This window comes from Gymnodraco acuticeps, unplaced genomic scaffold (genome assembly GCF_902827175.1).
Source record: "Gymnodraco acuticeps unplaced genomic scaffold, fGymAcu1.1, whole genome shotgun sequence".
Lineage (NCBI taxonomy): Eukaryota > Metazoa > Chordata > Actinopteri > Perciformes > Bathydraconidae > Gymnodraco > Gymnodraco acuticeps.
This window is the reverse complement of record NW_022992319.1, coordinates 165815-174954: the sequence shown is the minus strand read 5'-3', so window position 1 is coordinate 174954 and position 9140 is coordinate 165815. Positions and strand designations below refer to the sequence as shown.

Genomic DNA, 9140 nt, shown 5'->3' with positions numbered 1-9140 from the left:
TTTAACAGCAGCAGCGTGGCAATTTCCTTCCTTCACTGTCAGAGCTGGAGATGAAGTCACTTTGCCTTTTGACAATGTGATAGATGATCAGGATGAGTGTGAGAGTACTAGCTGGCTCTTCACTGATACAAGAGGTTCAGCAGCAGTGACGCTGTTTGAAGGCTGGCAGATTCAGAACGATGCCAAAGCTAAATCAGACAGACTGAGAGTTACAGAGAACTGTTCTCTGGTTATAAAGAAGGTCACAGAGGAGGATGCTGGGCTTTACGCATGTAGACAGTTCAACAAAGCAGTTCAACAACAAGGTCCAGTCTCTCTGGTTGATCTGTCTGTGGTAACCTGTGAGTATTTACATCATAGTATTTTTAAACTGCCTCTATTGAGCATTAACTATTATGATGAAGTGAATAAATGAATGTTACTCTTGTAGTCTCTCATCATCGATCTGAGGTTCTAAAATTACAACATTCTATCATTTGTTTAATATTTTTCATTATAACATGTTTTTTTGTAATCGAAAAACAGCGACTCAATCATCACCAACAACAATACAAGGATGGATAATAGAGAATATTATCACATCAAAAGGTAATAACTAATAAGAACAAAGCTACATATAGAAAGAACATATTTTTGAATTGACATTTACTTTTTATCAGATGTGGACACTGAATAAAACACGCCAACTCATGGCTCATCATCAAAACCCTTTGAGCTATATTTAACTTCTCTGCTTGCAGGTTGGTGGAGGCTCCTCATTGGGTCTGTGGGTCTAACAGCTCTCCTCCTCAGTGTGGCTAAAGTACACATATGGATAAGAACCAAAGGTGAGAGTAGTTTCCCTTAAAATAAAAAGATACAGATAAAAGCACCCTGGATTTTCAGACTGTGGAAGTCAACTTTCCTTTTTTTTGTTTTAGGGAACCTAACACAGATGGAAGAACACATGGTGAGTTTAAACATTGGATAAATACATTGGAGTATTTATTATTCATTTTTTTACTGTGGATATACAAAAGACAGTACAAAATAGAACAAAAACCTAAATGTGGTATAGATATTTTGTTATAAATGTTTACATGGACTAAGTGTTCATTACTGTGCATTGTCCCTGCCAAATAAACGATTAAATATTAAATAAAATAAAATAAATGTTTAGGGTTTATTTGATAACTTATTATACTGCTGTACAGCTTGACCTACAGTATATTTCTGCATCGATTCTCAATATCAGCTGACAGGGGAGAAGAAAGCAGATTTAAACATTTGCTAGATGCGCTGTGATTGGCTTGTGGGAGATGAGATGAGTCTGATTGGTTTAGCTGGGGGTGTGATGCACACTTGCTTATTGAAAGTGCGAGTGAGTGAGAGAGGATTTGTGAATGAGAGTGTAACAGTCTTCCTGGAAGAACTTGCGCTGAGCTTAATTTATGTATCAGTATTTCTTATTTGTATTCATATATTGCAATGATCTTGCAAAGTAGCTAGTAACTAAAGCTGTGTGATCAATTAAGTGTAATTAAAAGTGAAATGGCTATATTTAAAATGTAGTTGGGTAAAGCTATAAGGTAGCATACAATGACATTCTCAAGTATCTGAAATGTGTACTTCAGTACATCAATGTAAATTCCAGCTCTGCTCTGTGTTTTTACCATGTCTTTGTTCCATGTTGACAGGAGCAGAGTGAAGAAGATGAAGATGAAGATAAGGCGGACTATGAAAACAAGAGCCTTCTGCCTCTGTGTGACTGATCAACAACATCAACTCCCCTCAGAGTCCATGCTGTCAAACATCACCTCCTCATATGTTACAGGAGAAAACAGGAGAACCATGAGATCATTGGAACATGTCTGATGACTGAGAACACCTGAGCCCCACGAGAGGCCCTTCAGAAACTCACCTCCATATGATAGGAAACACAGCTTATTATATTCATTCCTTTCTGATTTAACGTCCTTTAAGTATGCTCTCACATTCCCATACATATATGCTGAAACTTAAACCTTAAACTTCCAGCTGTTTATTCTGTAATGTCTTATTATTACCATTACTTGTACTCACAGTATATATGTTATTAGTATACCTTCACTCCTTACTGTAACTGCTGCACATGTTCATACATACAAGTGTTCTGTTGTATTTCGTCAAAATATCTAAATTGTAAAATGATCCCTAATCTATATTTTTTCATTTTACTCTCGAGGGACTATCAGTCAAACTTGGTTTAATCAATTTTAAGAATGTGTTTTATTTGTTTTTGTTATTAATGATTCATATAATGTCTTATAATTGGCATAACATCTGGCCCCATAAACATCTGCCCCCACCTCACTGACCTCCTCCTCCTCTACCAACCACCCCGGTCCCTCAGATCCACCTCAGCCGGTTTGCTTTCCATCCCCAAGGCCAAACTCCGGAGCTTCAGGGTTAGAGCCTTCTCTGTGGCAGCCCGAAGCTCTGGAACTCCCTCCCCCAAGACCTCCGTGAGTCCCTCACCCTGTTCCAGTCCCGCCTCAAAACCCACCTCTACAACTCTGTATCCATAAGCCCCCCCTCTCAACCAACTTCCTCCTTCTTTTTGGCTTTGTTTTTGTTTTGTTTGTCTACCCTCCCTCCCAAATGTAAAGCGTCTTTGGATTCAAGAAAAGTGCTATCGAAATAAAATGTATTATTATAACGTATACATTACATTACATGTCACTTGTTAGACGCTTTTATCCAAAGCAACTTACATACTCAATACTGTGGGCAATCCCCACAGGAGCAATTTGGGTTGAAGCGTCTTCAGGGACACAACGACATGCTGACTGCAGTGGGGTTTGAACCTGTGCTCCCCTGATCTAAACACCAACGCACAACCCACTGCACCACACGCCTCACTATACTTATACCTACAGTATATATATACCTGTACTTCCTACTGTAACTGCTGCACATGCTCTATATATCTGATCAATAGTCTATACAATATATTTACTATACTCACTTTTTACTGTATATGTATTCCTAAACCTGAAATGTATGTTAGGATGCTTTAATGAGATTAAGTCCTAATGGAATGTTTCACACCTTCTTTGCTTTAATGTTATATAATCCAAATAAAAAGAGTACTTTTATTCAATGTTATAATGAGTTGTGTTTCTCTCTCTATCTCCAACACACTGACAACACAACGCTTTGTTGGGTTTAACCCCTCTCTTTGCCCTGGCTCTCACTTTGTAAACAACATACAGTTTGTGTCAGAGCCAAGGGAGGTGTTGCACATTTAGTGGAGCTGTGGTGATATCCTGGGATCAGGTATGAGGCAAGAGAGAGAGTGAGACTGTTTGATTTTACTATACTCTTATGCGTTCTTGGTGAGTGGAGAAGAGCGTCATAGAGGAAGCTCTAAGAATGGCACATCGAGAAGAGGCTAACAAACCTTGCTAGGTGGCTATAGACCTTTTCAAATCCCCTGATTAACATACCTTCAGCTTTCAGTGTGGTCCTCCGGGTCAGTCAGCGGTTCCCCTGTTGAGCAGAACCGCATTTGGCCAGTTCTTCCTTGTCTCCAAATACTATTACCTTTGTTTATATAGACATTTATTTTATTAGGATAAACCTATACATCCATGGGATAAACCCCTTGAGATGCACCATCTTTTTAAGAGGGTCCCGACAAAAGCAACATACATGAAAGAAAATAACAGAAAGCAAAGCATGACAAACAAGGACAAACCACGTAGTCTGTTAAGTAAAATTCATGAAGTAATACATACAATCATTACATTGATAGACATTAGTGTCTAATAGATCAGTTTCATCAATAACAAGAGCAGAGCAGCTGAAATCGAGATGATAATGCTTAAACAGACCCAATGATGCAAGGGATCTACCAGTAGCAGGTAAAGTATGAGTCTGTTGGGGCTTTAAATATGAACGTTCTTCCGCCAATACGTTTTTTTTGCAGAGGGGACAGAGAAATCAATCTGGACAGAGTGTTTAACTTGATGATTAGACGAGTAAGAGACTAAATACTGCTTTAAATAAGGGTTTAATTGAAGAAAGTTCTGACACATCCAGTAATTGATTTGTTCAATGCACTTACTCAGTGTCTGAATTGGAGCATAGTCTCTTGGTGAAATGGTTAAGTAAATTAGTTTGTCATCTGCATAGCTATGGTAACTTATTTTGTTGTTTTTCATTATCTGAGCCAGTGGCATGTAGATGTTAAAGATAAGAGGCCCCAAGATGGAGCCTTGAGGAACCCCACATGTCATATTTCTCAAGTCAGATGTGTATTTACCTATAGAAACAAAGTTTTCCCTGTCCTTTAAGTAGGATTCAAACCAATTTAGAACTGTTTCCGAAAGTCACTCCCAGATCAGGTATAAGGAACCCCATTTTGCCTGCAGATCTGCGTCAGACTCTTTTGCCTGCAGGTTAGAGACTCTGACAGTCGAGAGCCAGAGACCGAGAGAGAAGCACGATGTCTGAATTCAGAAGGATCATAATGTCTTCATTCCTGATGCTGCTGCTCCACTTTTCAGGTGAGGATGCAGAGAACACACTTTAAATAAAACAGCTTTAATATCACTAACGGTACTTTACTACGTACTGTTACGTACTGTACTGAGAATGATGAGTTGTGTTTGTAACTTGGTGAGTTTAGTGAACTCTCAGAAACCAAGCTCTCACAGAGATATATTTTCAAACTTCTGTATCTACTGTATAATGATCATCATGTTAACTGTTAACACTACAGTTGTATTCATGTTCATTTCCGTCTTTGTTTTTTTAAACAGTTGCAGAGTTATCCAAATAACTCCTGGATTGTCAGAGATGGACATAAAGTCGCTTTGCCTTTTGAAAATGTGATACATGATCAGGATAAGTGTGACAGTACTACCTGATTCTTCAGTGATTTAAGCAGCACAGTAACACTGTTTGAATACGGACTGATTCATAAAGAAGCCAAAGCTAAATCAGCCAGACTAAGAGTTGAAAAAAACTGTTCTCTGGTTATAAAGAGGGTCACAGAGGGTAGAATATAATAGAATATATCTTTATTGTCATCACACATCAGTGCAACGAAATTCAGTTGGCATCTCTCAATGCAATACATAACATAAATAAGAACACATCCATAAAAACAGTGATAAAGCAGAGATAGTAGCAATAATAATCAGGGTCATCATATGCACTATACCAGAATGTTAAAATATATAAAGCTACAATGTTTAAATATAAATAGTTACTAAAAAAAAAAATATCAGTTGATACTTAATAAATATACAAATAAATAACATGGTATTTTAGGCTGCAGTCTTTGATGGGAAGTAGTGTGTTTGTATGTGTGCATGTTATAGTGCGTTTAGTGGTTGGACAGGGATGGGAGTGATAGAGGCCACAGCTCTGGGAAAGAAGCTGTTCTTCAGTCTGTTGGTGCGTGCTTTTATTGACCTGAACCGTCTGCCGGATGGCAGCGGTTCGAACAGTGAGTGGCCGGGGTGCTGGTAGTTACACCTGCAGACAGTTCAAAAAATCAGGAGCACAACAAGGTCAAGACTCTGTGTTTTATCTGTCTGTTGCAACAAGTCCTCCAACTCATACGACCAAATAGGCCGATTGTTCAGGCCCAATTATTACGATCTTATTACGACCAAATATGTTGTTTGTTCAAGCGCTTAATGAGTCCTATAATTACGTTTGAAAGTTTTCGCCCTCTAGTGCTCCTGTTGAATGCAAACGTTACAGAGGGTCGTTTATTCACAAATAATCCTCTCTGTAAAATCCTAAATTGTAGGATAGTTTGGCCATTAAAACGCTTTTTGATTAGATTTCTAGCGAGAAGTGTAGATTGTACCTTTACATTACATTACATTACATGTCATTTGTTAGACGCTTTTATCCAAAGCGACTTCCATACATTCAATACTGTGGACAATCCCCACAGGAACAATTTGGGGTGAAGTGTCTTGCCCAGGGACACACTTTTAGAATCCACGTCCAGTCGATATGTAGGATCTATAGTTTGATAGATATTACTAAGACGACATTTTGAGGTATGCGGCAGCCTCCATGTAAAGTTACGGGTTGAAAACAGTAATTCCGGTCTTGACGTTTTCATAATAAAACCAATGATCAAATGATTTAACAGTGATGTCTGCAGTACTCATCCACTAAAAAACATCAGTTTATCCTTGTTAATTATACGACATTTATTGGTTTATATTGTGTACAATGCTTTTGTGTTTTTCCCATAGGTTTTTCTCTTTCGATTCTGAGAGACACCTTTCTTTTTTCAGAGGTTTTGATCATCGCCGCAATGCATGCCGGATATGGTGTTTATCCGATATGAAATTGGAAAAACATTTTTTTTAAATTAAATAAACTTTATTCCGAGTGTTCTTGCTTTTCTCTTTGGAAGTCATCACATATCTTCCATCCGGGGTCCCATTGACACCAGCCCATGTCATGTCCAGGATCCCGTCTACGCCTGTCCCACCGGCTCCGGTTCCTGTCCGGCCGACACCGGGTGCTGCCCGGCCTCCGGAGCTGTCCCGTCAGCGCCTACCTGCCCATCCTCCGGAGTTGTCCCGTCGCCGCCTTCTTGCCCGTCCTTGTGCCCGGCCCCCTGAGTTCCCGGCCCCCTGAGTTCCCCAGCCGCGGTCTTCGCCCTCGAGCCCGGCCCCCTGAGAGCCGCGGTCTTCGCCCTCGAGCCCGGCCCCCTGACTTTCCCGGCCGCGGCCCTTGCCCTCGGGCCCGGCCCCCTGACTCTTCCAGCCGCTGCCTTCGCCCTCATGCTCGGCCCCCTGAGTTCGCCCGCTGTGGCATTCGCCCCTTTATGAACTCTGCCTTGCCCCCGGGCCGTCCGCCCGAGACCCCCACAATGAACTCTGCCTTGCCCCCAGGCCGTCCGCCCGAGACCCCTTCCTGGTCTTCTGCCGTGCCCCTGGGCTTTCAGCCCAAACAAGTCCTCCAGACCCCCTCCACTCACCCTTTTGGCCCGAGATGATTGTCTGATTGTGTTCACCTGTTGCCCTTGTGTTTCTCCTTCCCTGCCCGGCTGTTTCTCGTCTCGTGATTACCCCTCCCTGTATTTAGTCTTGTCTTTTCCTGTGTTCGGTGTTGGTTCATTGTTTGTCTTTCATGTCTCCCTTCATGCTGGTCACAGTCACCTTTTGTTTGGATGCTACCTCGTGCTACAGTACCTGTTCATGGATTCATGTTTTTTCAGCTTTTGTAAATAAAGCTCGCCTTTTGTTTCATTTTGAAACCTGCTTCCCTCCTCAATCTGCAATTGGGTCCTATTTTTCCCCAACCCTGACATCATGTGTCACATCTTTATGTTGTGATGTGAGATACTTACTGTATGGTTTTTTTATATACATTTATAGCATTTTGTTATTTCATTCATTAAGGTGATGATGCAGGGAAGGTGACTATTAAACCAACATGGACAACAGTGAAAATTAGGACAAAAGGGAATACCGCAAATTCATCTGATAACGACAACAATCAAACAGGACAAGACAATAAAGGTAGTGACTAATAGAAACACCCCTTTTACAGTAAAAAAATACATGTTTTCATTCAAATGTTGAAGACAAAGTGATAAAAGCCTCTGAGTATATGTAACTCTTCTAACTCCTCTCTTCCAGGTTGTTGGTGGTGGATCATCGTTGTGATAGTGGGTGTTGCAGCACTCACAATAATCACTGTGGCTGTCATCAGACGGAAGAGGACTCAAGGTGAGGACATTCACACATTATACTTTACAAACAACAAGCTTTTGATAAACCTGGATTTTAACTGTGGAAGATTAAGTCGATTCTTTTTTATTCTTTTCAGGGAAGGAAACACAGACCAATGATGAGATGGTAAGTTTTAAAATCGAAAAAACAACAAGCATTTCTGACTTTGTTATGCAGAAAGTAAAAGGTCAAAAGATTAATTATTGCATATTTAATACATACATACATACATAACTAATCATAATACATTGAAGATGGTGTTTCCTACGCCTCCATCAGCTACACCATGAGCAGCAGGAAAGCCAGGGTAAGCTGTCTCATTGATTACACTGGTGATGTAAAATGAAGAGTATATTAAAACCTATCATTTACTTATAACTAAGCTGTTACATATTTAAGATTTATTAATCTGATATCAGTCTCTCTGATTTTAATCTTAAGGCCAGTTTGATATACATATATTCTGTGTGTATCCACTGTCATAAGCCGAAAAATCACATTTTGACCCATTGGCTATGTGACTGTTTAAGAAATGGACTAATTACCATTACATCACTATTTGGTTTGAGGACTGCCTTTTTAAGCCTTGAGTTGTTTTGCATTTAGTTTGTTATTATCTTCGTTTTTGCAACCAGAAGTGGAATGACAGGGTGAATCTTTATACAACTGAACTCTGTAATACAATTTGTTATGTGATGACTTTACCAAAAATGTCTAAACATTCACCAAAAACATAAAACTTTCGTAAAATAACAATATACAGGGCTAAAGTTGTAAGTCGTAAACACGAAGAGCAAACAATCACGGTCAATGTCGTGGTACAAACGTGTCAATCACAATGTAGCCACGCCTTAAATCACACTTTGCTTTATCGTCTATTTTACTTGTGACCATAATTTACCAAAAGAGCATCATTCTTTATTAAAGAAGATCAGAAACTAAAGATTGAGACCATAAACTCATCAGGAGAATGTTTACTAAGGTAATACATCAAGTGGGCAGTAGGGTCATTTCCTCATAGACTTCTATACAATCTGACTGCTTTTTGGAACCAGATGTGTTGCCCCCTGCTGGCCATGAGAGGGAATGCAGGTTTAATGCACTTACAAAAGCTGAAGCAGAGGGAATGACTCAGTTGTTACATGACAGCAAAATCCGGACTTTCAGAACTCTTTTATTTGCATTTCACGAGATTTACTCTTTCTCTCCAGGCTCACCTTCAAATCAAATCAAATCAAGTTTTATTTATATAGCACATTTCTAAACGATTTTTGGTCGAGCCAAAGTGCTGTACATATAATTAAAATAAACTACACTTTACAGCTAATACAACAGCACAGATTGTTCAGAATATCAGTATGAGAAAAACGACACCCTCTGTCCTTAGACCCTCACATCGTACAA

General features: G+C 39.8%; 1 long non-coding RNA gene across 1 annotated transcript; it reads left to right on the top strand.

The window, feature by feature from the left end:
• Positions 1-738: 738 nt before the first annotated feature.
• On the top strand, positions 739-2063 carry LOC117541259. The gene is made up of 3 exons (XR_004568285.1): positions 739-827; positions 921-949; positions 1677-2063. It is a non-coding gene; the product is annotated as an uncharacterized LOC117541259 (long non-coding RNA).
• The last annotated feature ends 7077 nt before the right edge of the window (positions 2064-9140 follow it).